The following is a 27,841-nucleotide window of genomic DNA, read 5'->3' on the forward strand; positions in this document are numbered from 1 at the left end:
AAAAGGATTTAAGATTATTTTACAGCACTATCCCCTTAGGAGAAACAAAAGCAGCAAACACCAGGTTAAAAGTAGAGCAAAGGCCCTATTAGAAACACAGTTCAAGGCAACACAGACAATAAAGCCATTGGCTGGGGTAAAATTTAACTGACCTTTTCAAGATTGAAAGAGCTCTTCAATCAAAATGTTTCTCTCTCAGTAGAAGAGTTCTGCATTGAACTGACTTAACAGCTGAAACTACTGAAGTAGCTCTCACTGGGGAAACATAAGCTAAAACAAAAACGACAACAATAAAAACCCACCACAATGGTGGTAAGTAGACTTGTTTGGTTTTATTTTTCTATTTCAAAGTGTACAACAGATGAGAGGATTTTTTTTTTGAGTAAAACAAGTCTGATGGACAAACAAAATATTTAGGAATAATGTTACTCCTTACTCCTGTTGTAAGTTTACACAGTTGTATACCCTTCTCACCAGACTTTAGACTTCTCTTATGAAATATTCAAATAAAAAGACTGTTTTTGACACAGAAGGATATTTATGGTTCATGCTAATGCATATCACTCTCAGGGTCACTAACCTGCCTTTGGGGCTGAATCCACTAGTAAGAGTTCTGCAGTAAATGAGTCATAGTCAATATGTTAGTTTTGCTTCTTAGGAAATGGAAGAAAATTCTCTGGAAGTTGAAGATATGGTGTTCATCCTGGTGAAGTATCTTTCAGTGGCTCTATTTTGTTTTCAAAGCTCTTGACTACTGTGGCCATAGCCACAGCAGATGCACAGGGGTATCAAGTTAAAATCAATGGAAAGTTTGAAATGATTCCACAAGATGAGATTGGCCTGTCATCTTAGTTTTAAAATGTTGAATACCAAAAATTATTACTTTTTCTGATTCAGGCTGGGACAAATTTGATTAGTGCACAAATCCCTCACAAAGAAATGTTAATAGAAGCCATAATTCTGACACCCTCTTGGGTTGTGGGAAGTGAGTCAGTGGCCACATAACAAACTAGCTCCATTGTTAATTTCACACTTGAATAGTACCACATAGTTAAACATTCACACACATGAATTCAAACTACACCAGACAACTGTATTCAGTGATACCCAAAAAAGTAAGTTGAGTTAAAAGAAAAAGAAGATGAAAACTATAGAAAACAAGGCTTTCTGTCCCAATAACTTTTACCAAGCTATTTATTTATTGGATTTGATCATAATTTATGTAAATATAATGTGAATCAACAGTGAGACCAAAGCTTATGTAATCTGAATGAACTAAAGCCTCAAAGTAATTTTCCAGGTAATTCTATAAGTGACTATTCCTCTTGCCTGGAATCCAAATTAGGGTAAAAGTACTCTCTTCTCTGTTTTTCTATCCCTATTGTCAATTATTTTTACAGTTTGCTTAATTCTTCACTTAGACAATGCAGATCTCTCCCAATTATGAAGTATTCTCAAATAATTTTGTCAACCTTAAAAGCCATGTGAAGTATTGAATAGATAGACCAGGAGATCACCAAAACAGTGGCCTGTGTTGTGAATAATTATTAATACAACCACTTACTGAACTGTTCAATAAATGGGCAATACCAGTTTATAGGGGTACTAGCTTAGGAAAAAGTATAGCAAATGGGAGAAATAACCCAGAAGAAAACTTGCTAAACAAATATGTTTTCCAAAGTAATATATAAATAAATTTAATGTAAGTTTTCACTTGACTGTTAGCTGTTTTCAATATAAAACATAATTTGTGCATGTACACACACATGCACACACAGAGCTTCATACATTTGTCTTTGGATTGTGCCTTTTTCTTAGGCCCATCTGTTTCAGGCCCATCAATGAAATCTTTGAGTGGCATAAATTTTCTAGTCATCAGACATGAGTAATGAACTTATGTTCACCACTTGACATCTCACTTTCTTTGTACAAGGAAACATACATTCTAGTCTAAATCAGTGTTCTCTCTTCTAAGCTAATACCTTCTGCTGTTCCCCATCCGTCAGATGAGTGTATGTTGCTAACACGAGCAATGACACAAAACAACTATGAAATGAAAATTCTGGTTAAAAAAAGAAAAGGCACATCCCTCTCAAAGCTAATTGTTACTGACTTGAGAATTTTTTAAGTCTGCCAAGCAAATCCATTTACCAAAATATAATTGGAACCATGATAATTCAAACCCAAACACTTACTTGCTGAAAGCAAAGGTAGAAAATTTTTGACTCAGTTTTCTTCTTCAATTTATGTATACAAACATAGTCTAGGGGTATATAAGATGTCCCTGTGAGAACAGCACCATTTTAGTTGGAAAGTACTTTCAAGAGGTTGGGCAATAAATGGGGTAACTTACAGAGCAGGCTAGGAGAGCCACAAAGAAAAGTGTAACTGTGAGATCTAAATGAAGCAAAAGTAATTCAGTGGACTAAATTCAGTAGAGTTTCTGAAATGACTTTTTTGAACAGATTTTCTAGTGGACCTGCTGCCTCCTTGCCTAGAATTGTGAAAAGCTAACTAGCCCATACCAAATCCCACCTTAGAAGAACATTTTTAAGATTTATGAGTATATTTCGAGCTGTTGTGTTTGCCATTTGATTTATAATTTGTGTACTGCATTTTCTAGTAATATTCAGGGTGCAAGCCCTCATAAGCAAAGAACATACTATTTCAAATTATTTTCCATTGAAATAAAAAAGATCCAAAGGTGGGATTGAAATAATGCTACTTTGGAGGCCATTTCCTGGCTTGTCTCTCTTTCCCTTCCTCCCATATCTCCCTGTGCCCATGATCATCTCCATAGCCCATCCTGCAGGCATATTGTGCTTTTACATACTGTGCTTTCATTATGTACCTTGCTGCTGCAACATTTTTGATCTATGTGCCCACTGTGTTTGTGTTCCATATATTTTCATGAGAAATCAATGATACTATTGTTTTCTAGAGGGATCCAGAGGGCTGAGGGTTTAAGGGAAGCTGTTGTCTAATCTGGCAGTATTTACAATTAGAGAAATTTAATACTCGATTTTTTTGTTGGTAAAATCACAGAACCACCATCATGATCTTGTTTAACTAACGGGAAGCTTCAAATGCTTTTCTGACAGTGGAAAGATCTTTGAATATTGGGCCAAATAGAGAAAGTATGACAGACTTAATCAGCTATCATTTGATATTTGCAAAAGTTGTATGGCCCCAAAGAGATTGAAAAGAATATGAAATAAATGGAGGATCCCCAAATTTTGAAGATCATCATTTGCAAAGAAGGCCAATTAAATATTAAAAGCCAAAGAAATGTAGAGTCTAATAAAATGATGTAGTATCATTGGTGGGAATTTCAGATTTCTGTGAGTTAATCTGGAAATAGACTTCTGAGGTTACTAGGGCTATTCCTCTAGGTGCAAGAGATTATAAAAAGGACTTTGGGTGTCCCATCAATGTCACGAAAAAGGGTCCAGTGAATATTCTCTCAAATGTCCGTGGTCATTATGCCATCATAACCAAATGAGAAGATAGCCTCCAAATTGCTTGGAATGATACCATTGTTTATTTAACAAATAAGATCCTTAAACCCACAGGAGATGTAAAATTAAGTACAGAAAGGCCTGAGAGGATCAAACATATGGTATGATATTTTTGTATTAAGATAGCTGGGGGCACAAGAACAGAGCCACAGACCAGTGGAACAGAATAGAGTCTCCAGACATTAACCCAAACATATATGGTCAATTAATATACAATAAAGGAGCCATGGACATACAATGGGGAAATGACAGCCTCTTCAACAGCTGGTGTTGGCAAAACTGGACAGGTACATGTAAGAGAATGAAACTGGATCATTGTCTAGCCCCATACACAAAAGTAAATTAGAAATGGATCAAAGACCTGAATGTAAGCCATCAAACCATAAAACTCTTAGAAAAAAACATAGGCAAAAATCTCTTGGACATAAACATGAACAACTTCTTCATGAACGTATCTCCCTGGGCAAGGGAAACAAAAGCAAAAATGAACAAGTGGGACTATATCAAGCTGAAGAGCTTCTTTACAGCAAAGGACACCATCAATAGAACAAAAAGGTATCCTACAGTATGGGAGAATATATTCATAAATGACAAATTCAATAAAGGGTTGACATCCAAAATATATAAACAGCACATGCACCTCAACAAACAGAAAGCGAACAATCCAATTAAAAAATGGGCAGAGGAGCTGAAAACTTCTCCAAGGAAGAAATTCAGATGGCCAACAGACACATGAAAAGATGCTCCACATCGCTAGTCATCAGAGAAATGCAAATTAAAACCACAATGAGATATCACCTCACACCAGTAAGGATGGCCACCATCCAAAAGACAAACAGCAACAAATGTTGGCGAGGTTGTGGGGAAAGGGGAACCCTCCTGCACTGCTGGTGGGAATGTAAATTAGTTCAACCATTGTGGAAAGTAGTATGGAGGTTCCTTAAAATGCTCAAAATAGAAATACCATTTGACCCAGCAATTCCACTCCTAGGAATTTACCCTAAGAATGCAGCAGCCCAGTTTGAAAAAGACAGATGCACCCCTATGTTTATCACAGCACTATTTACAATAGCCAAGAAATGGAAGCAACCTAAGTGTCCATCAGTAGATGAATGGATAAAGAAGATGTGGTACATATATACAATGGAATATTATTCAGTCATAAGAAGAAAACAAATCCTACCATTTGCAACAACATGGATGGAGCTAGAGGGTATTATGCTCAGTGAAATAAGCCAGGCAGAGAAAGACAAGTACCAAATGATTTCGCTCATCTTTGGAGTATAGGAACAAAGGAAAAACTGAAGGAACAAAACAGCAGCAGAATCACAGAACCCAAGAAAGGACCAATAGTTACCAAAGGGAAAGGGACTGGGGCGGATGGGTGGGAAGGGAGGGAGAAGAGGGGGAGAGAAGAAAGGGGGCCTTACGATTAGCATATATAATGGGGGGGCTTGGGGAGGGCTCTGCAACAAAGAGAAGGCAAGTAGTGATTTTACAGCATCTTACTACACTGATGGACAGTGACTAATGGAGTATGTGGGGGGGACTTGGTGAAGGGGAGAATCTGGTAACCATAATGTTGCTCATGTAATTGTAGATTATTGATATGAAAATAAAATATATATATATATATATATATATAAGAAAGCTGGGCTTTTACTTTCTGTAATGTATAATGTTCAAGAGAATTTGTCCTATTAGAAGAATAGTCTCATGATTCCAATTTAATATGTGTCACTGAATAATTGATTTTGACTTGTGATTCACGTTGAAAAGTATAAGTGAAATGCTAATGAAAAGGATAGTTAATGGAACTTACAAATAACCATTTTAACAAATTTAAAAAGTAAAAGTACTACTTGAGTACTTTGAAAGTTGGTCAGTCAGAAGGTCAAATTACTTAAAAAGTGTATGTGATATATTAAATATTTGTTATGTTATTTAAAATTTGTACTAATCTTAAAAGTTTTAAGCACCACTATGAAAGATCTCTTTAAAGTATTATTAAATTATTCTAGTATTATAACTATATAAATTTATAAGCCTAACAAAGAACTAAATTTTAAAATGCATCACTTTAAAAATTTAATATGAATTTTTAAATAGATTTCTGAATCATTTTGTGTGAAGAATCACACACATGTACACACACATACACACAAAGAAAACCTCAAAAGCATCTAAAACATCTATAAAGTCACATTCAGGTTAATGACTTTTAAGACAAAAATAGGTTTTTTTTCCTTAAGAGTACCTATTATACCTGGACTACATAACAAAAAATGAATAAGAATTGTTGGCAATTAGCAATTTGATTAAAAAATGAATTGTGTAATAGTTGGAACAAAAGAGCTGACCTAGCTACATTTACTTTTTATACATGAATTCAGTCAAATTTAATTATATGGAGAGACATATCTGAAGCTATTAATTACCTGATTTGGCTTACTACCTTCCTACACTCCATTTCACTTAAAGTTTAGTAAATACAAATTTGGAACTAGTAAATGGGTATATACTTAAAGCTGTGTTATCCACTTGGTTTAGAGCAGTTGACCAATTAATGGCAAAAAACAAAAGGACAAAAATAATTCAAGCAAATAATCATTATAAGTAATGAAATTTTAACATAAACACACAAATTTGTTTTTCTTTACATATAGATGCTTGCTTTGCTTATAACTGAACAGATTAGCATTCTCCACAATCAGAAATTCAATATGTAAGATGTTCAGTTTTTAGTTCTTTAAAGTGGTCCAAGAACATAAAGATACTAGCAAAGCAATCAGAATACAGACGCTGTCAGCCTATATTCCTTATCTCAGTCTTTCATAGTTCTTGCTCATCCCTAGGGACCCATTTTTTATTGGCTCACCTTAATTTTTCTGTAGCATCCAACTTGATTTTCAGAGAAGCAAAAGTAGTTCTAGTATATCTGCGTACATAGGTGCATATGTACAGAATACATATGTATATAGTGAAACTGTGTACAGTTGGCACTTAAACATCACATATTTGAATTGCATTGGTACACTTACATGCAGACTTTTTTCAATAAGTATATTAGAAAAATTTTTGTAGATTTACAATTTGGAAAACATTTTCTCTAGCTTACTTTATCATAAGAATTCAGTATATAATACATACAACATACAAAATATGTGCTAATTGACTTTCTTGGTAAGGCTTCTGGTAGTGAAAAGTTATATTTGATTAATTAGGGATTGGGGCCCCTAACCCCAACCTTATTCAAAGGTCAACTATATTATAAAATTCTAATTAATTGTGACCTTCTCATATCAGTCCCCCATATCAGTACCATAAATAAGTAACTTTATAATATATCCAAACTGATTTTGACCTAGTTGAGTCCTGACATGTCCAGCAAATGTGCAAGAAGGAAGGGAGAGAGGTAGGGAGGGAGAGAGAAAAAGAGAGGGAGGGACATCACAAGAATTTAAGTTCCACTTTTTTTTACCTTTGTTATAATGGGCAATATCAAGTATATATACAGAAGTGATGTCCTAGAACTAGCTCATACAGACTCATAAGAGTTCATTCTTAAATTTTCAGGAAGTGTCAGTGAGTCACATTGGTACCTTGAAACTGGCTCTGGAGGAAGTGTTTACACCATGGAAACTGGTAAATGCAGCACATCAGGTTGTTACTTTTTTGGGGTTGGGTAGGGGATGGGTGCAGGGAAAAGCTGTTAAACCTTTACCAGCTTACCATTGTAGAAAGGGCATCACATAGCACTAAAATACATGCTACAGATATATTTTTGTCATATTCTTAAAGTATTGAAGGTAATTTTGGACAGTGAGTCTTCAAAATTTTCCTGCAGATCATTTCTAAATGTGTTACCCCAATGTCCTCAAGAAGAAAAAAAGAGTACTGTGGCAGGCCCAATGAAAAAATCAGTAGAACACCCTGCCTTCCAGTCCAGGCTTGACCTGTTAAATTATATTCCACTAATTGTTAAAAATAACTCTCAGCATGCATTTTTAATTGTTGGATGAGAGACTAAATGACTTTGTATTTGTGTGTGTGTTTGTGTGTTACTTTTACAAATAAAACTGAGATAATTCCCATAATAACACACAATTTAAAATATAAGAAACAAGTCTCCCCTCTCCCCAGCCTCAGTAGACCTCTTCCTGTCACTTCTGTTTCTTAGAAAGATATTTCATATACCTGCTCCAGAACTTTATTAGACTCTATACTTTCATTGAGCTTAACTGGGATAATGGGTGGAGAATTGTACCTACAAAATCTAAATTGGTTTATATAAGACAGAGAATTGCACTTGGGAAAAAATAAGAAAACAAGTGATTTGGAAGAAAGGGGTAATGTAGTAGGCTAGAGTTTTGAGACACACTAGGGAAAGAAATTTAAGAAAAAACTGCCACTATGAGTGGGACTTTAGGGAGAGAGAGATGTAAAAGAGATTTTAAAACTTAATAGCAATAATAAACTTTTATTGATTATTAATTATGTAAAGGAACGGTTCTAAGTGGCTTACATATATGAATTCAACTTAATCCTCACAACAACCCTGTAAAATAGTTATGTAGTTTTAGCATCTTCTACTTTACATGTGAGAAAGCTCTGGAAATATTGAAAATAAATATATCACCTAAGGTCAACCAGCCAAAAAGTGACAGAGCTGGAATTCATATCCAGGCATTCTAGCTCTTGGCTCATTCACTTAACCATTAAAATGTAAATATTTATAAAATAAGCTTTATAGACACATCAAAAATGTACAGACAACATCAACAAAGACATTTTACCTTTCAGTACTTTTGGAATTAAGATTTGTGTGTCTTTTAATCACGTTAGCAGGTATGAACTAACTTCAATAGAGTATAGTTTTATTCAGATCATACAAGTAAAATTAAAAGAATCAAAAAAACAATATCCTAGTCACTATGACATTCAAAGAAAATTAAATATGAAATGAATTGTGCTGTTTAGTTTGCTGGGGCTAAAAGCTGAAAATTTAATAAAATCCCTATTGCAATGTGCAGTTTTTGCAACTTACAGGTATATAGTTTTGCATATAAAAACCTTTACAAAAATGTTCTCATACTCTTCTTCTTAAAATGGGAGTTATAAGATAGAGCCTTGTAGGCTGAGTAAAACTCAAGAAATATAAATTCAAAGTTTATTTTGCATTAGGCAGTAACTCATGAAAAAACAAAGTTTAACCTTTCTATGCATATGCTATCAGTGGGAAAACATCCACTTAGTTGGTTGTGGCCAGAAGTCCAGTTTTTGACCTGTACTCAAAGGTTTATGTGCTGGCAATATTCAAAATTAATGAAGTGAATACTCCGTTTAAGCACTAACAACAGAGTACCAGGAAAACGCCAGAAGGGAAATAAGAGATGAACCAGGGTTCAGAAAAAAAGTCAACTAGAATAATAATCTGGCATTGGAATCATAGCTTTTACACAGTCACCCTCCCCACCCCCCAAGTCCTTTTAGCCTCTGTCTTCTTATAAAGGGGAATAGAATTTCATCAAATCTAAGACATAATCAGTTGTAAGATGCATCACTGATTCAAGGGGAGCTAATTTTTTTTAAAAATCAGCCAATTAAATTGATACGCACATTCTTATAACTTAGATTTATTATTTAATACTTGTTTTAAAAATATTTTTTTGTGTGTAAATGCTTTGTATATCTTACTGTTTGCACCTTTAACAAAGGAAAATAGAATAAAAATAAATTGATAAAGGAATCCCAAAACCTCTTCTCAGGAACTTATTCTTTTGGATCACTTCCAATAAAGAGTATTTAATTCCTCTGTTTCCCCATTCAGATCACTGGCAATGCTCTTAAAATACGCCCCAGTATTGTCTTCGCGTTCTTCTTTCAGTTTCTGACATTCTGCAAGTTCTGATGCTGGTGTTTTCTTGATCTAAACTAACACTGACAGTGGAGAGTTTCAAGTAATGATCAAGACCTTCTGCTATAAACTAAATGTTTGCATACCTCCAAAATTCATGTGTTGAAATCTAATCCCCATTTTGATGGTATTTGGAGATGGTGCCTCTGTGAGGTTGATTTAGGTCATATGGGTGGAGCCCTCATGAATGCAACTAGTACCCTAAACAGGCCCCAGAAAGTTCCCTTGCTCTTTCTACCATATGAAAAAACAGCTGTAAGACAACCATTCATGAGGCAGGAATGAGTCTTTTATCAGACACCAAATCTGCCTGTGCCTTGATCTTGGACTCCCAGCCTCCAAAACTGTGAAAAATAAGTTTCTGTAGCATATATGCCATCCTATGGTTATTTTATTTCATTTCATTTTTTTGTCTGTGGTTATTTTATAGCAGTCCAAATAGGTTAAGACACTGTCCTATTCGGGTCCTTACATAGTTAATGATTGAGACCTCAGGGGTTTTAGTTTCCCCATCATGCAGCCCAAAACAACAGCCTTGGTTAAGTACATTCAAGCAGTAACACATCATCACTTCCATGTGGTCAGAGTCATCTTAAGTTTCTATCAATTGTTAGATGCATCCCAATTTCAGAAAAGTTGAAATATGCATCTTAGAATGAATGAAATTTACATTTTAGAATAAAAAAAGTGTTTGAGCTGCTCCATGTTAACTTGGGTAAGCCAAATCAAGAATTTTAGCACCATTTTTTGGTGTGGTGAAACAATTGCTGATTAATTTAACCTGTCTATGTGACTTTTCCTTTCATAAAAATACCATCCTTCCTGACTTTGTTGTACTGGAGTCCTCTACACTGCCCTCTCTGCTTGGGTCTAAAACGATTATCATGTCAGCAAAGCCTGCTTTCCCAATTTCTCCTCCCTTGGGCAGAGTGCACCTTGTAAACCCCCTTCTTTCAAAAAAGGATCAACATTTTTATGCAAAGTAGTAAGGTACCTAATAAGGTACTTCTCAATTTTAAGTTTAGCAGTACAAGCTCTACAATCCCTTCTTTAAGCCGATGGACAGATGTGTCTCAGAACTCTTAATTTTCTTTCAATTTTAAAAAGGTATCACACATGTACCATGTCCTGTGTAACCCTAATAGGGTTTAGGTGGCACCCTATAGTCACATATATTTATATTTTTGTACTAAATTGTGTGAATTGTAATACTAAGAGGGAAAAAGGCCATAAATGGCCTCATGTAAATTCAAGCTGGATTTGGCCACCAAATGAGATCAGATCAGGTAAATTTTACCACCCAGAGAGTTACACAAATCTTTTAATTTTCCCAAGACAGTGGAACCCAGAATTGCAGATACAGGGTTGTGTATCTAAGTTAAGCATAAAGATTCCAGTTTTTGCATAGAGTTTTCAGCTTGGGCCAGAAGATGATGGTATTTCAGAAGGATGGAGGAAGTGGCAAGTTTTCTCAGTTCCCAAGTCATCACATCATATTTGGAGAAATGTACAACATTCACACTTGAAGTTAGCCATGTGGCTTTGAAATTTTTCCTCATCGCATAACCTTCTTCCTCCTTGAATTTCCTCACCTCAGTAAATGGTATCACAAGCTACCCAGTTGCTCAGCCAGAAACTTACAGTTTTTCTTGATTCCTTCCTCATCTCTCCACATATCAAGAAGTCTTACCAACCCTACTTCCAGAATATGCTCTTTTGAAGCACATATGTTATAGGGCCTATCATATCCACCCCCCATTTTAAGCAGCTACTACCCCAGTCCAAGCCACATCCTGTCTTTGAATTAAAACAACATCTTAATACTTCTCCTGGCAAACATTCTTCACAGAGCCAGCGTGATCTTTCTATTGCAGATCAGATGTCTCCTTCACCTGCTTAAAAACTACAAAACTCTTACCACGACCAAGGCTTTGAGTGGCCCAGACCTCTCCTTCTGCCACTCTCCCTCACTTGCTCCACTTTATTGATCCTTACTGGCATTCTTTCTGTTCTGTAAATAAGCAAACTCCTTCCTCTTTCACAGCCTTTGCATGTGCTACCTCCTTGGGAATGCAGCTGGGGACACTGAGTCCCTAGACCTTTGCCTTGCTAGCTCCCTCTTGTCCTTTAGTTTGTCTCCTCAGATGTCAATGCTTCATTCAGGACTTCCCTGGCTCCCTACCCAAAATTGATCTAACCCCCAATCACTCAGCATATGACCATGGTTGATTTTCTTCAGGGTACTTACCATTATTTGAAGTTGTCTTGGTGAACTGTTTCTAATTTATAGGGCTCTCCCTATCTTCCAGAATTAAGTTCCACACAGGCAAGGACTGTTCACCATTGTATCTCCACTGCCCAGACCAATGCCTGGTATATAGCTGAGTCTCATTAAATATATTTCAAAGGAATGTTTGAAAGCCAAGTAACTGATAGTTTAACACGCTGATTCTATTATGGCCATCATTCAGATTAGTAGTGTTCCTGGTTCATCCAGCTGTGCCCCCACAAATTGGAGTAGACAGTAGATATTTCAGAGAATAGTAATATGTCCAGAATACCAAAGCATGGGCCAGAATACCAAAGCATGGGAATATTTTAGTTCATTTGATATTTTGACTACCCTAAAATATTGGTATTTGGGTACAATTTTGATATTTGGCTACTACTATAAGTCTGTAACTTGGATTTTATTTAGTGAATGCTTTCTATGAGCCATAGTTCCAATAGGACTTGAATATATGATGTTATTTTATCCTTCCATCAACTGAGAAAATTAAGTGACTTGCCCAATGTCTCATATGTCAAATGCAGGGGCACTGGGATTGAATCCTAGATTCCTCAGAACACAAAGCTAAGGAAATAATGTCGTCACTCATTTTGCATTGAAAGGAATATAACTTTCTTTTAACGAGTCAAAGGTAATTATGAAAGTATTGCTATTCTGTAGGACAATGGAAAAAATAGTTCTTTGAGTTCCATGAGTTTTAAAACACAGGAAGAAAAGAAGAGTTTAATATGTTGTTATATAAAAAATGGGCAGAGGATCTGAAAAGACACTTCTCCAAAGAAGAAATTCAGATGGCCAAAGGCACATGAAAAGATGCTCCCCATCGCTAATTATCAGAGAAATGCAAATTAAAACCACAATGGGATATCACCTCACACCAGTAAGGATCGCCACCATCCAAAAGACAAACAACAACAAATGTTGGCGAGGATGTGGAGAAAGGGGAACCCTCCTACACTGCTGGTGGGAATGTAACATTGTGGAAAGCAGTATGGAGGTTCCTCAAAAAACTAAAAATAAAAATACCATTTGACCAAGGAATTCCACTCCTAGGAATTTACCCTAAGAATGCAGGAGCCTAGTTTGAAAAAGACAGATGCACCCCTGTGTTTATCGCTGCACTATTTACAATAGCCAAGAAATTGAAGCAACCTAAGTGCCCATCAGTAGATGAATGGATAAAGATTTGGTACATATACACAATGGAATATTATTCAGCCATAAGAAGAAAACAAATCCTACCATTTGCAACAGCATGGATGGAACTAGAGGGTGTTTTGCTCAGTGAAATAAGCCAGGCAGGGAAATACAAGTACCAGATGATTTCACTCATCTGTGGAGTATAAGAACAAAGAAAAAAACTGAAGGAACAAAACAGCAGCAGACTCACTGAACCCAGGAATGGACTAACAATTACCAAAGCGAAAGGGACTGGGGAGAATGGGTGGGAAGGGAGGGAGAAGGGAAATAAGGGACATTACAATTAGTACACATAACGTAGCAGGGAGCATGGGGAAGGCAGTAGAGCACAGAGAAGAAAAGTAGTGACTCTACAGCATCTTACTACACTGATGGACAGTGACTGTAATGGGGTATGTGGTGGGGACTTGATAATAGGGGGAATTTAGTAACCACAATGTTGTTCATGTGATTGTGTATTAATGATACCAGAAGAAAAAAATATATGTTGTTATATTGGAAAGGTTATCTTCTTGGTGGAAAAACCCTAAGAACTGGGGCCTCCACATTTATTTCCTGTTATGTTTATAGCAGATATACATACAGTAAGAAAATTATCTCATAAAAAATCACTTGGTTTGCAAGACTATCATTTTAATAAGTAAACCAAGAATTTGCTTTCCCCTAGTCCCTGACCTGAAGTGGGGGACATTTTCAGTAAGAAATCTAAATGTTCTGGTACAATATTTATAAGAACATTAACCCTGTTATTGTGAAAAAAATCTGGATTATTTACAGACAAAACAATTTTTATGTAATACAGTTAAAACTATAAAAAGAGAATATTTGCAACCAAATTGGTGTTAGACAAGTCTCCTGAATCAACCAATAGTGTGCCCAAGGTGAAAACTTCAGACTCTCGCATGAGCTATTTAAATGCCTAAAGGCGGTCCTACTACTTAGGGCTAAAGAACATTTTTTTTGGCTTATTTTCTCATTTCTTTATTTGTTGCAATGAAGTGTGAAGTTTCCTCAAAAATGACATTAACACAAAAAAAAATAGAATTTCCCTTAAATCAAAGTTATCTTGAGGTTTTATTTTCAACTCTTCTTGTCAACACTTCTTATGCTAACTATATTTAGTGAAACTTCCTTTATAAGTGTGTAACGACCCCTTCAGCTGTAACTATCCCTGTTAATATTAACAGCTAAAGTTTGAGGTGTGATTATAAATGACTTTTCACATGCCAAAAGGGTTTTATTTTTTGAAGTGTCAAATCCTTTAATTGTTGGCTTTATAGAATAGCTACAGTCATTCCAAAAAGCAATTTAAAAGAAGCCATTTCAAAAAACATTTCCTAAAGTAATTTCAAAATAGTTTTTTTTAATTATAAATATGCCAATACATGCTAAGTATAGACAATTTAGGACCACTGAATAGCTAATTGAAACTTTTGATGTCTCTCGTCAGATTTCTTTAAGGAATCTTACAGTGTCCAAAAAAGTTAACTTTCTGAAAGATACAAAAGAAAGAAATGATCCATATGTACTGACCATGGCCACATAAAAATTATTGCATTGATATAACCAGAGAAAAATATTTACATTTGAAAATTTATTTAATGGATGTAATGATTATTATAACTATGTCAACATCATGCCCCTTCCAGTGTATATTACTTCAGAGATTTTCAGTAATTTAATTTTACGAGATCTTTGTTTGCCTGTTTCTCAATCTCAAGCCACCACATATTGAAGTGAAAGCTGTTTTTGCAAGTGGTGCAGTTTGTGACTGATACAGAACATGCAGGCTAGTTTGTGTGGGGCTTCTGTTGAGTCTAGCTTATTGACTCCGAGGAGGGAGGGCTGGATCTTAACCAGCACCCCCATAAACTAGGCTGCGTATTTTACCAGCACAATAGGAAACAGGCTTGGAGGTTCAACTCCTAAAGTCCCTCCATAGGGAGGGTGCTATTGACATTCCTCACTGCATTCAGCCCTCCTAATAACCCTGTCTGTTAGGTTCTGCTGTTGTTCTCAGGTTACAGACAGATGATAAAGCACAGTCAGGGGCAAGGGCTCAAGCCAATGGCCTCTTTGGTTGCAGGCTTATTCTACTGATCACACTTTCTTTCTAAATACTAAGAACGCTGAGATTTATAGAGGGATAAAGAGGGTCAAGGCAATGATTCCCCATCACTTTATGAATAAATAATAGAATATGTGTGTGTGTGTGTGTATAGATGTATATATCTATATACACACACACAGAGAATGATATACTTGGTCATTTTGGTAGAAAATACCAAGTTTTAAAAACAAGTGTAAAAAAAAGTAAATAGTAAATATAAGATTAAAAAACAGAAGCTTTAATGCTATGATTACTTATTAGGAAAAGAAGATTTTTTTTCCTGTAAATTTCCATACTTGAAATCACCTCCCTGCAAATATTTAGGTCATCCTTCATTCACACTAAGGGAAATTAATTGCTTACCATTTCAGTTTATTTTTTCTTCAAGCTGGCTAGTTTTTTCCTTAATATTGTAGACTCATGCTTCACAGACACTATTAATTTTTAAAAAGTTTGAATTTAATGACAAGGAAGGAATGAAAGAATTAGGAGTTTGAATTTATTTTCAAATTGCCTGGGTTCAAATCAACTGTACCTCAGTTTTCTCTCCTGTAAAATGGAAGTTGTGAGGAGTAAATGAGGAGATACCAATAAAGCACTTAAGACAACAAAGCATTAAGATAAATATGAAATTATACCTCTTACATCAAAATAACACACAGAAATGATCATTTCAATGTCTTAGATAATAAAACCCTTTCAACTGTCAACAATTCCTGCTAGATCTGCATTGGATTATTGAATCAATTCTCCAGCAAATAAAATATTTGTTGCCAATTTCCCTAAATCTTCAAATAAGGCTTTCTTAAAGGTGAATGACACTCTGTAGGTACAAATGCACCATGCTTCTTGATCTTAAAGCCACACTCCAAACTACTTGTGAATCACTTCATTTAGGCACTTGGAAGTGTAAAACCAGCATAGCACAGTCTAACAATTCCCTAATGTTACATCACAAAAGATTTATTTGTAAACAGACAACAGAATCATGATAAGCATTTTCTTTCATGTGTATCATGAAGTATGGCTGTTTTGAAAGTCTAAAAAGAATAAGTTACATAGGTCAAGTATTTCTCCTCTGCAATTCCTTGTTTGGTGAGTGATAGATTAAGAATGAGATGGTTGAATAATTAACGGCCAAAATCCCAAGAGTAAAACTGTATTGCTCCAAGCAGCGGCTAGCATTTAGCCACTGAGAGCAAAGGGCTCTTTGATTGCTTTTGTATAAGCCCTGACTGTTCACTGTGCAAAAGGGCCCGGGTCTGCTGATGACGAAGCATAAACAGGAATGCAGATGTGGCAGATTCCTTTCAAACGACCCGTAGAATCTGGGTGGAGGTTTGCATTGCTGCCATGCCTTAGCTGCTTGGCTCTGTGTGCAGCTAGAACTTTGTGCCTAGACTAGGTAGACTTTCACTTACAGTTAAAGTAACACGTGCCTGTGTTTGTGTGATTCCTCAAGCCTGAGGAACATTGGGTTTGTTCTTAGTTAAACTGCCAGTAATAGAGGAGTTACTTTAGGTGCTTACAGAAATTCCAGAGATCACAGGTGCAGGGGTATATATAATATCTATGAGGACAGGGATTTACCTCATTTATCAGTACCTAAAATAGGGTATAGACAGGTGCTCAGTAAATAGCTGTTGAATGAATGAAGAAATGGAAAAGGCAAAGCCTTGGAGTTAGTGTCTTAGGCAGGAAAAAGAAAAGACTCAGGGTGCAGGTGGACAGGAAGAAAGAACTAAGTACCTATTAAGTTAGTATAACAATGTGGTACCAAAAGGCTTAGGAAATTAGATATCCAGCTTGTCCAGCACACATTTAGTACCTTTGGTGTTTTGTGTGTTTGTCACCTTTTTGTGTTAGTTACTATTTCCCACATTTCAGTCATTGTTTTTCCTAGCCCTTTCACAGGCTGCTATATTTAGACAGCAAATTATTATCATTCCTTTTTCTTTAAATGAACCTTAATGGACTCACTTTTAAAAATGTGCCCCATTCTTCATGCTGCCTGTTCGATCTTGGGTGTGAAACTCTGCTGACACTTCTCAGACTTTGATATGTGCCCAAGTCACCTGCAGGGAAAGCTAATATGAAGATTCTGATGCAGTAGGTCTGGGTGAGGCCCATTTCTGCATTTCTCATGAGCTTCCAGGTGAGCTGAGAAGCACACTTTCATATCAAGAAGCCACATATATATATATATATATACTAACATACACTTAAATATTTAACTAGCAGTGTTTTAAATTCATAGCATCTCATATACCCCACCAGTGGGAAATCTAATGATATACATGCAGACACTCTGCTGGGGTTGAAAAACAGTGCTTTAAATATTCTTTGCTTTCAGGCAACACACTGTCAAGAAGGAAGATATTTATGTAAGATAACATGTGCTTTCAAAATACTGTACAATGCTCTGAAAATTCTGTATAGTTTGGGGAAGGCCATGGAAGAAGCATATCTCTGAGCATGATGATGGGTGAGGAGCAACTCTCCCAGTAGAGCCCAGAATGTGGGCTGTCTCTCATCTGCCTTTGTGGTTGTAAAGGTTGTACAAAGGAACCCAGCCAAGGGCTGCATGGGTGCACCATGCGTTCCTCTGTGCAGTTTCTCATGGGACTGTGTCAGCCTAGAGGATGGACATCTTTTTGGAATCATCTTCCCCACACGGGGGAAGGGTGGCTTTTGGGGAATTTATCTACTTGGAAGGGTCCCTCTTTTCTAACCCACCTTCCTGTAGAGCATCTTTATTCTACTTTTCACAGACACTGTAGAGCCACACACTATGAATTATGAGTGTAATTTCTTGCCATGTGGGTTTCAGTTTCCTTCCCGTTTTCAAATCTTCCTCTCCCATGATTAAAAAGTAAGGGGATAGATAGTTTGAGGGGCAGAAAGATAAAGAAGCTCTGGTCCTGACTCTCAGACACAGCAGTCTCTCTTCAGTTTGTCTTATATACTCTCTGCTATTGACAGAATAATACCCACCACCCACCACCCACCACCCACCACCACAAGATTTCTGTGTTCTAATCCCATGTGAATAAATTGTTACATGCCAAAAGGGAATAACAGTTGCAGGTGTTACTTATTGGCTGACCTTAAAATAGAGAGAGTATCCTGGTATATACAGGTGAGTCCTGAGTAGTCACAGATTCCTTGAAAATGGAAGAGGGAGGCCGGAGAGAAAAACATTGTAATGTGAAAAGGACTAGAGGAAGGGGCCATGTGCCAAGGACTGTAAGCAGCCTCTCAAATCTGGAAAAAGCAGGCAGTGAATTCATTCCCAGAGCCTCTGAAAGTACCACAGCTTGATTTTAGACCCGTGAGACTCGTGTCAGCCTTCTGACCCACAGAACTGTATGATAATACATGTGTGTTGTTTTAAGCCGCTACATTAGCAGTACTGTGATGAGAGCATCAGTGGGAAGTGAAACACCCACACTCTCACCTCAGAGACCTCTCTGTTCTGTCTCCTTTTATTTCAAGATGCTGCTCTTTCCTGGTTCTACATCTCTCAGCTTTCCTTCACAATCTCTGTGGTAACTTCCCTTTATTATCTCTAAAAATTGGTTCTTCCCCAGGCAGTTCTCTTTTCTCTCTCTACAGGAGTCACAAGTTTGCTGAACAGGGCCCAGATTCAGCCTGCAGCTGTGCTTTCTTTGGCCTACATAGTGTTCTTCTCCAGCCAAATTGAAATACATTTAGACATGATATGTTTCCTCTAGTTTTCCGAAATTTGTACTGTTCCATAGTGTATTTCACCTGGTTCACTTCCCTGGTTTACTTTATTTGTTTTGTCCTTAAAGTTTTTGAGATGAAGATCTCACTCCTAAAACATAAATGTGTATTAAGATATTATATTTTAAAAAATCTTGGGGAAAAAAAGGACTCTTGGGTCAAATAGGCTTTAAAAAATGCCAACTTAGGACAAAGTAAAGTAGGTGTTATATGTCAGGAATTGGCAGCTTGATTATACTAAGTATCACATATCTATGTACATGCATCTGTATATAGCTGCTTAGCGGTATATACCTGGTAGCTGCATATAGCATGCAGCATCTCCCAAACGTAAGTCCCCATGAAACTAGTGGAGCATCTTAGAGGTGGAGTGTTCCAAGTGTGTACATTGAGGTATATTGTTCAGTACACTCTGTTCATCTGTTCCCACCACCACAGCTGTTACTGACATCTTGACTTCCAAAGCTATAAACACAATAAATCAAACATTTGTAAAGAATACACTGTGTGTCACATACTGTTCTAAGCACTTTCACACACATAGCTGATAAGCTCTTAGGCACTGTTCTTATCCTTATTTTACAGGTGAAGAAACTGAGACCTAGGGAACTTGTCATGTGCCCAGTGTCGCACAACTAGAGAATTACAAAGCTGGAATAGGAACTCAATTTCTTCCAGATCTGTGCACTGAGCTCATGCCTGTATCTAGCCCTCACCCTGCTCTTGAGCTGGAGTTGCAGGTCCAACATAAGAAAATACTTTCAGCCAGAGGTAGCTGAAAATATAAGCCATGTCAAATCAGGTTGAATTCACTGCCCCTGGAGATGTTCAAGAAGAGGTTGGAGGACTTCTTATAAGGGAATTTTATGAGCGGCACAAGGATTGAAGACATCGAACCCAACCATAAGGTCTTTCCAAATATGAGATTCTAAAAGGATAAGGGACTCTGCTCTGGCTGGAAAAGTAACGTGAACAAAGGTGAGGAATGTTGTTTGGGAACAGACCAACCTTGCTCTTGTGAAAAATTCATGGAGAATAGTTAGTTGCAGGTAATATTGCAAAGGGAGACTAGAGTCAGATTGTGGAAGGCCTTGAATGTCAGAAACATAAAGGTTTGATCTTACTGCTCTAACTGATGGGGATCCCTGTAAACTATCATCAGGAAAATGATAAAGTGTTTTTTATATACAAAGTGATTTGAAGGAACTTAATGCTAGTGTGAAGACACTAGTATTGATCTAATGAGTGACGACAGGTCAGGCCTCCTTTGTGTCGTCTCTTCCTCCTCCTTTCCACTAGGTGGCACCAGAACTCAAAATCAGGCTTCTCCAGAAGACTGTCTTGGTTCTAAGCATTTAATGTAAGACAGCTTGTATACAAGATATTTGAAGTGATGTGAACATATCAAAAACTATTTTTATTGCCAATTCCTAATCTGCCTCTTCATTCACCCTAGGGTGTTTTTCCAGTAGTTAACAATTTTCAGCTTAATTGACTAACTTTCTGAAGAAGAGCTTCTGGGGCCATGCCACCTCAGAGTTGCAGACCAGTGCGATGGCATGTTCTGCAGTATTGCTAACAGCCAGCTGGAAGTCAGTACAGTGGAATTTAATTCAACTTTTGAAGGTTTCAATAAGGTGGAACTGTACTCATTCACAAGACAGGGTGGATTTTTGGGTGTCTGGTTGAATTACTACCTAGGCACTTAACTCTAGCAAGAGTGTGGAAGTGGTGAAAGTCCGACTTAACTTACCTAATTCTTCAAGAAAGAAATATGAGAGCCCAGCACACTGTCCCTGGCTTCCTTTCTGGCAGCCTTTTCCCAGTATAAGCCAGTTTACACGGAAGAGGCCTCCTCCTTTACACATTTCTTAATTGAAACTTTTTTCTTTGTTCCACAGTTCTGCTTTTGTTTTATTTTTTTAAAGGATGGGAAGAAAGGCTTTCAGTTTGTTGGAAGGTTGGTGTTCTTACAAACCTACATTAAGAAAACAATCATTCCTGGTAACTTATAATATGTGTATAGTGACAGAAGTACCCATAAATTGAGATTAATATTTTAAACATCTAAGATTAGTTCATATGATTCAAAGAGTCAAAAATCAAATGGCTTATCATCCAAATCACAGGTAAGTGGACACATGGCATTTTTCCCTAGATCCTTCAAACTGAAATTTGAGGCGGAAACACAAAGTTGGTGAACATGTCACAAAGGAGATATTGTTTAAATGATAAATAGGCTTTTTGTCTAAATACCATACATAGTCTCAATTATTCCCTGATTCTAAGGAAAAAGATAAAAAGATGTGTGCACTCTACTTAATTTTGTTTACTTGAATTTTTTTAGTGTTTCTAAACCTGTTTCTTCTAAAATAGGCAATAGAAGAGAGAGGCTAAAATAGACAATAGACTTACGGAATTTGGATAAATAATTAATGGCCTGGAGTAATTTGCTGGGGGATGTTTAACCATTAATCTGTCTGAGTCATCACAAGCATTTGAGCCTACACACAAAATATTGTGATAATTGTGAGTGTATATGTTTTTTCAAGATGGAAATTAATATATGAAGAGAATCTACACTTTGAAAAATTAAAATATGGAACAAGTCTGTTTTGTCTACTCTTTGTTAAAGATAAATGGAATTTCATTTATTTTATCTAATAAGAAAAACATTGTGTAAACTCCATCTCTATGTATAACCAAGAAGTCAGACTTACTGGTTTGGGAAGCAAAGTGTTTGGCTCATTTTGTCTCTCTTCAGGGACTTCTTCCAGAAAAAGTAAAAAGCAATGAACAACCCCTTCCCCAAACACCTCATTATTAAAGTATCTGGTGAACAATTAGGGTTCTTTTTGAGGACTTAGAAAAAAAAGTCCTTTAACATAATGCTAAATTTTGCAATTTATGGCTGTGATCTTCAATGTGGTGTTTTCCAATACAATTTTATTACAGGCTTTAAATTATACTTTTCACAGGAAAGGTCTGTCTTTAAACTTTTAGGTCAGAATTGTTCAGATCTTTTCACACTGAATCAATCAGGTTTAAAGCTGGCAAAATCCTTGGCAGCCTTGTAAATCTTTCAAAAGATGTTATCCAGTTACCCTTCATGGGCCACAGGATTCTACAGCATAACTATTTCCTTCTCTATGAGGAATTAAGTGCTCATGAGAGGTTAGAAACCAATGGAGTTGAAAAGTAACGTTCTGCATTTTCCTCCAGTTCACATGGTGTAGTTATGGCTACAGCTACTAATGTATCATGAGATTGGCCACAGATATTCTGCCTTAACAGTGGCCCTAGCATCACTGAAGCTTTATGCCTGTTTTTAATTAAAAAAAAAAAAAAACATTATAATAACACCAGAATGGTTCTTTCAAAATCTTGTTTTACACCTATGTTAAGAATTTAGCATAAAGATATATCTCAAATAGAAACCACAATAGATTACTATTGCTCTTAGTTATTTTTTCAAGAAAAACAAAATTTGTGGTACATTCAATAAATTCAAAAAATAACAAAAGGATAAATGTACTTCTTTGGTTTAAGTTTTGATCTTCTAAAGAATGTACTTATTTTCCATTAAAAAAAAACACATGTTAATCTCTGTTATTTCCTCTAGGTTGCCAATATGGAATGCTAATAAAAGAATAAGGAGACATCCAACTTATATAAAAGCCTATTTCATGCCACTTGGTTTCAAGGAAAAAATAATCATGGGCAGAATCATTTTGAAATAATTTTTCATAGAAAAATGTGAACATGGTTATGAATTCCTTCACAGAAGTTAGAAAAGTACTGCTATCCTTTGTGATGTAAAAAGCCAAATGGAGGTTATGGGATTCCAGTTGAACCTTTGACCTCAAGGCCTCTGGAGTCATTCACTTGTCATGACCTTTGACCTTTGGCAAATCAGGATCCTGCCTCCCTGTTTCTCTTGATTTTTACTACCTATAACAAAAGGTCTTTCCCCCTCTGGAATACATAAGCAGAAGTTATATAAATGTTTGAAAATAGTTTATCAGCCAACAATCTGGCATAGAGGATGAGTATCAAAAACAAAGAACAAAACAACTCAAAACAAGAACGAAAATGCTCCAATATTTTAAGTATCTTCTGTTGAAGGACACTGATTTCAGGGACTACAGTGTGAACACTTGGCCATATGTTCCCTCTCTTAAAATCTTTGTTTTCTATGATTTAAAATGTGATGTAGCAAGAGGTAGGAAGGTCAGTGCTTTTATAAATTGTGCTTCTGATTCTTTGCAGGCCATTAATTAAACATTGCAGACATCACCCCTGCGGCTGTGTGTTCATCAACACTTCCTTTTAGCCTCTATCTAGATGCTTCCATCTCCAAAGAAATGCAATCCTCTTATCAGAATATATGTAAACGTTGGGATTGAAACGCAGCACTGGAGCTAGTTGAAGTACAGATGAGGAAGCCAGGCAGTTCATAGTTTTAAAAATTTATAGAGAAGCACTCTGGATTGGATATCCAGTTCCTTCATATATACAATTCTGAGTCTTAAATATTACTTAGTCTTCATGATATCAACTGTTACGAATATCTGATAAACAGTGCTGATTGGTAATAATTAAATGACTAAAGTTTTCCTTTCTAATATGCTAGCATCTTTCCTTGTTTGTTTTAAGCAAATAATAGAGGGTGGGGAAAGCTTGAAGATACAGATTAATCAAAGTGTCTAGAGGGCTCAACACGCGAAGAGTGACCTGTACTTTTTCACCAAGTGAGAATAAATGGAATCTCTTGAATTATAATACCCTAGGATTTGTCTACTTTAGAAATACTTCCATGGTTTATTTTCTTTTTCTTTTTTTATTAAAGTATCATTGGTATACACTCTTACGAAGGTTTCACAAGAAAAACAATATTGTTATTACATTCACCCTAATTATCAAGTCCCCCCCATACCCCATTGCAGTCACTGCCCATCAGTGTAGTAAGATGCCACAGATTCACTGTTTGCCTTCTCTATGCTACACTGTTTTCCCCGTGACCCCCCACACCATGTGTACTAAACGTAATACCCCTCAATCCCCATTTCCCTCCCTCCCTCCCAACTCACCCTCCCACACCCCTCCCTTTTGGTAACCACTAGTCCTTTCTTGGAGTCTGTGAGTCTGCTGCTATTTAGTTCCTTCAATTTTGCTTCATTGTTATACTCCACAAATGAGGGAAATCATTTGGTACTTGTCTTTCTCTGCCTGGCTTATTTCACTGAACATAATATCCTCCAGCTCCATCCATGTTGCTGCAAATGGTAAGATTTGTTTCTTTCATATGGCTGAATAGTATTCCATTGTGTATATGTACCACCTCTTCTTTATCCATTCTTCTACGGTTGGACACTTAGGTTGCTTCCATATCTCGGCTATTTCCACTGGCTTCTTAGCATTCATGCACAATCCACCTTTTGTTTTTGTTTTTGTTTTCCTGACCATTTCTCTTCCTGTAAAGATCAGAAGAAGTGTTTGGTACTTTAAAATACAGTGAGAATTGACACTTGGTTGAAGTCAGCTGTAGGAAAGCCAATATACCTCATTCAGTTAGAATTTAGAAGGAAAATTAAGTTTGCCAAATACTCAAATAAGTTTAGTTAAAACCTTTGCAACTTAGAGTTTTCAATATATGTAATTCATTTTAAAGAGAGTTGAAAACAAAATCCCTTTTAAAAATCTTAACACAAGTCTGTTTATAGAAGTATATCTGCAGTCTTTAATTTTCATGATCTCTAGACAAAAGGGATTCAATAAAAAGTTGTTCGGCTGTTAAAATATTACTCTTCCTGAGTTTGAATGGGCTGCAAACTGTAGAGTCATATACTGTGCTACCCAAATGTCCTGTGAGGTACTGTGTGACATACTGTGCTATCTGAATGTACTTTTTAAAAATGCTCACATCTATGACTGCACTACCAATTACTTCCTGCAGCAAGTGAGATCCTGTCTCCTCAGATCTCAGCTAAGGGCCCTATAGCTACAAATTAGAAATCTCAGAATTTAATCTTCATTACCTTACCACTGGAATATTTAATATTTCCTGTAGAACTGGTCTTCAGTAACACTTAACCGTTATGAGAATTTGTTGCATTCTTATCTGAAAATATTTTTAAGTCTGAAAGTTCAGTCAAGAGAAAATAAATCCTTAATTTCACTGAAATCTGTAACATGTCATTTGAATAAGATAACTAAATGATGACCATTACCCATGTTTTAATTTTTTAACCTTTGTTAAGCCATTTGGATAATGCTGCACTCACTTATAATAAAATATACTATGAAAAATAGCAAAATACTATAATACTAGGATTTGTCTACTTTAGAAATACTTCCATGGTTTCTGTTCTTCTTTTTTTTATTAAGGTATCATTGTTATCTTATAAAATACTACAATAATAAAAATACTATGAAAGATAGCAAACAAATTTTATGTAAATTTTAACAAGGTTCATATAGACAATAGTATTTCTTAAGACCCCTTTAATCACAGTATGTACCTACTATGGACTTTTTCTGGAGCAAGGTATTTTTGAAATACAGAAGACCACTGTCACCAATCTCCCCTCCCACCATCCCAACCCCACCCCAACACACCCTCAGTCCTGCTCAAAAGATTTCAGTGACTATCAATTCAGAGCAGAATCTTTCAACCTTGCTACTATTGACAATATGGATGGGATAATTCTTTGTTACAAGGACTGTCTTTTTTTCAGTTGAAAAGACAGAGCCCCGTCTCTTCCCTCTAGATGTTCACATCACCCTCCCCAAGTGGTGACAACTAGAAATGTCTCTAAACATTGCCAAATATACCAAAATCACCCTCATTTGAAAACCACTGAGATAGAGATTAAATCTTTTAAGTACCTATATGGTGTTCCTCTACTTAACCAAAATCTGTGTTAGGGTTCTCCAGAGAAACAGAACCAATGGGACATGTAATGTACATAGAAAGAGATCTGTGCTGAGGAGCTGGCTCGCAGTGTTACGGAGGCTGGCAAGTCCGAATCCTCAGTGGGGCCAGCAGGCTAGGAACCCAGGAGGGCCGATGGTGCAGGTGAGGCCAAAAGCCGTCTGCTCGAGAATTCCTCTCCCAAGGCGACCCCTTCCCATGACCCAGGCTTCAGGAACAGTCTTCTGTCAGCGTCTTGAATATCCGTCCTTTCCCCGTCGTAGGGTTTTGTGCATGATGGGCCTGCTCCAGGAGTGCTTCTTCCACTGTGCTCTGCCCTTACGTAACTAACTCCTCCCCTCAGCTCATCCCCATTGCACTTCCTGAGAGAATTCTTCCCAAGTAGGTGAAGTGGCCCTGTAATTTGCTTTCATAGCACTTCCACATCTTCTCCAAAGCGCTTATCGCTGTAATGTCTTTGGGGCTTTTCAATTTTGAGCTTCATCTGTTTCCCCAACAGCTAGCATATAGAAGATATTCATCAAATATTTGCTGGTAGACTGAATAAGTGAATTAACATTTACCCAAATTATGGTGTCCTTTTACATATGATTTTTGGCTTACTGAGTGTTACTGCAGTGCTCTAAATCACAAACTCTTATGCCATGAATATTAGAATTCAACATAACAATATAATATGCTTATTTGATAGACATCCATTGTCAACTGCCCATGGGACTGATAGAGAAATGCTATAGACCCACTGCCACTTTTCTTATCCCAACCCATTAAACACTGTAAAGTGCATCCCTTTATACCCTGTAGCATAAAATGTGTAGTGAATATTTGTAAGTGCATGCCACATTTCAGAATTGAATGACTGAGGGAAAGGTAGATATGCCAGTGGAGCCAGTGAGCATTTCTCCTTTGCCAGCTAGTTCATGTGAAGCCGTAGCGTGGAAGAGGGACAGACTTCTTTTGACTCGGTTGCTTCCTCTCTTCCTGCTCTAAGGTTCAGGTGCTGGAGATGACGTGGGAGGTCCAGTGGCACACATCCTCCAGCCATTGTGCTGGGACCCCAGTGAAAGTCTTCCGAATGCCAGGTTTCCCTACTCACCAGCCTGCCAGTAGACTGTGACAAGATTTCTCCTGGGGCAATCCTGTGAACTTTTCTGCCCTCCTGTGGGTCCACCACGTCCTCCCCAGTGAAGTTTAACCTCAGTATTAACCCCTTCCAAGTGCATTTCTTCAGTAGGTTCTATTTCTCAGCCTTGAGCCATTTTTTTTTTTTTAGTGTTCTTTTAGCCCCTCTTTGTAGCTACTCACCTGCTACCAGTTAATAATTTTTTACAGTAAATGTTCTCTTTTCAAATTAGTGGTGTGGATTCTGTTTGCTCCCTAGAGTTTGTTTGGTACAGTAGATCAGTAAGTTAAAATTTTGGCCACATGCACACAAACACATATACATTGTCTTATTTCAAGAATATTCCATCTTTCTAAGATAGCAAGTGTTAGCAAGCAGAGCTTTTTAAGGACCTACTGTAATTATTAGAATCCAAGAAATAGAATTTTACTGCTGGTTGGAGCCCAAGAGGTCACCTAGGTCCTTGTTTTTCAATTGAAGCATCTCAATCACTGAGCGGTTAAGTGGTTTCATTTACCGAGTGGCAGAATGGTTGCAAGACCCCAAGGGCCTGACAGGAGGCAGCTCCTCCGTGAAGTGCCCTGGCCCCCTCTCCAGAACTGTCACCAGATGACTCACTGGCTTTTTGTGAGGACCCAAGAGAGGAAGAAATTTCTCTTAAGACGAAGTACTGGGAATAATTGTGCTTCTTCTGAACGACTGCTCTAGATTTAGCTCGACAATGTGAATCATGTAACTGCTTGCTTCCCATTCAGGATGGTGGCCAGAAAGCTCAGGAGCAGCGCAGTGGCAAGGGGGCAGCGCCTCATGAAAAAAGGGCCACACCTTTTGCATTCCTGCTCCTCTGCTGGCTTAATCTCAGCGGTTTTCTACTTTGCTTTTCTCTTTGCCTTAATTAACTCACATGCGTATAATATGATCCATTATCCATCAAACATTTTAAAACATCTGTGTAAGAATTGGTTGGCTATAAACAAAACATTGAAGTATATAGCTCTTCAG

General features: G+C 36.9%; 1 long non-coding RNA gene across 1 annotated transcript; it reads left to right on the top strand.

Annotated features, from left to right (window-relative positions):
* Positions 1-200: 200 nt before the first annotated feature.
* Positions 201-27,841, top strand: LOC118916641 (uncharacterized). Its single transcript, XR_008994518.1, has 3 exons — positions 201-312; positions 7,095-7,163; positions 27,595-27,841. It is a non-coding gene; the product is annotated as an uncharacterized LOC118916641 (long non-coding RNA).

This window comes from Manis pentadactyla, chromosome 17, assembly GCF_030020395.1.
Source record: "Manis pentadactyla isolate mManPen7 chromosome 17, mManPen7.hap1, whole genome shotgun sequence".
Lineage (NCBI taxonomy): Eukaryota > Metazoa > Chordata > Mammalia > Pholidota > Manidae > Manis > Manis pentadactyla.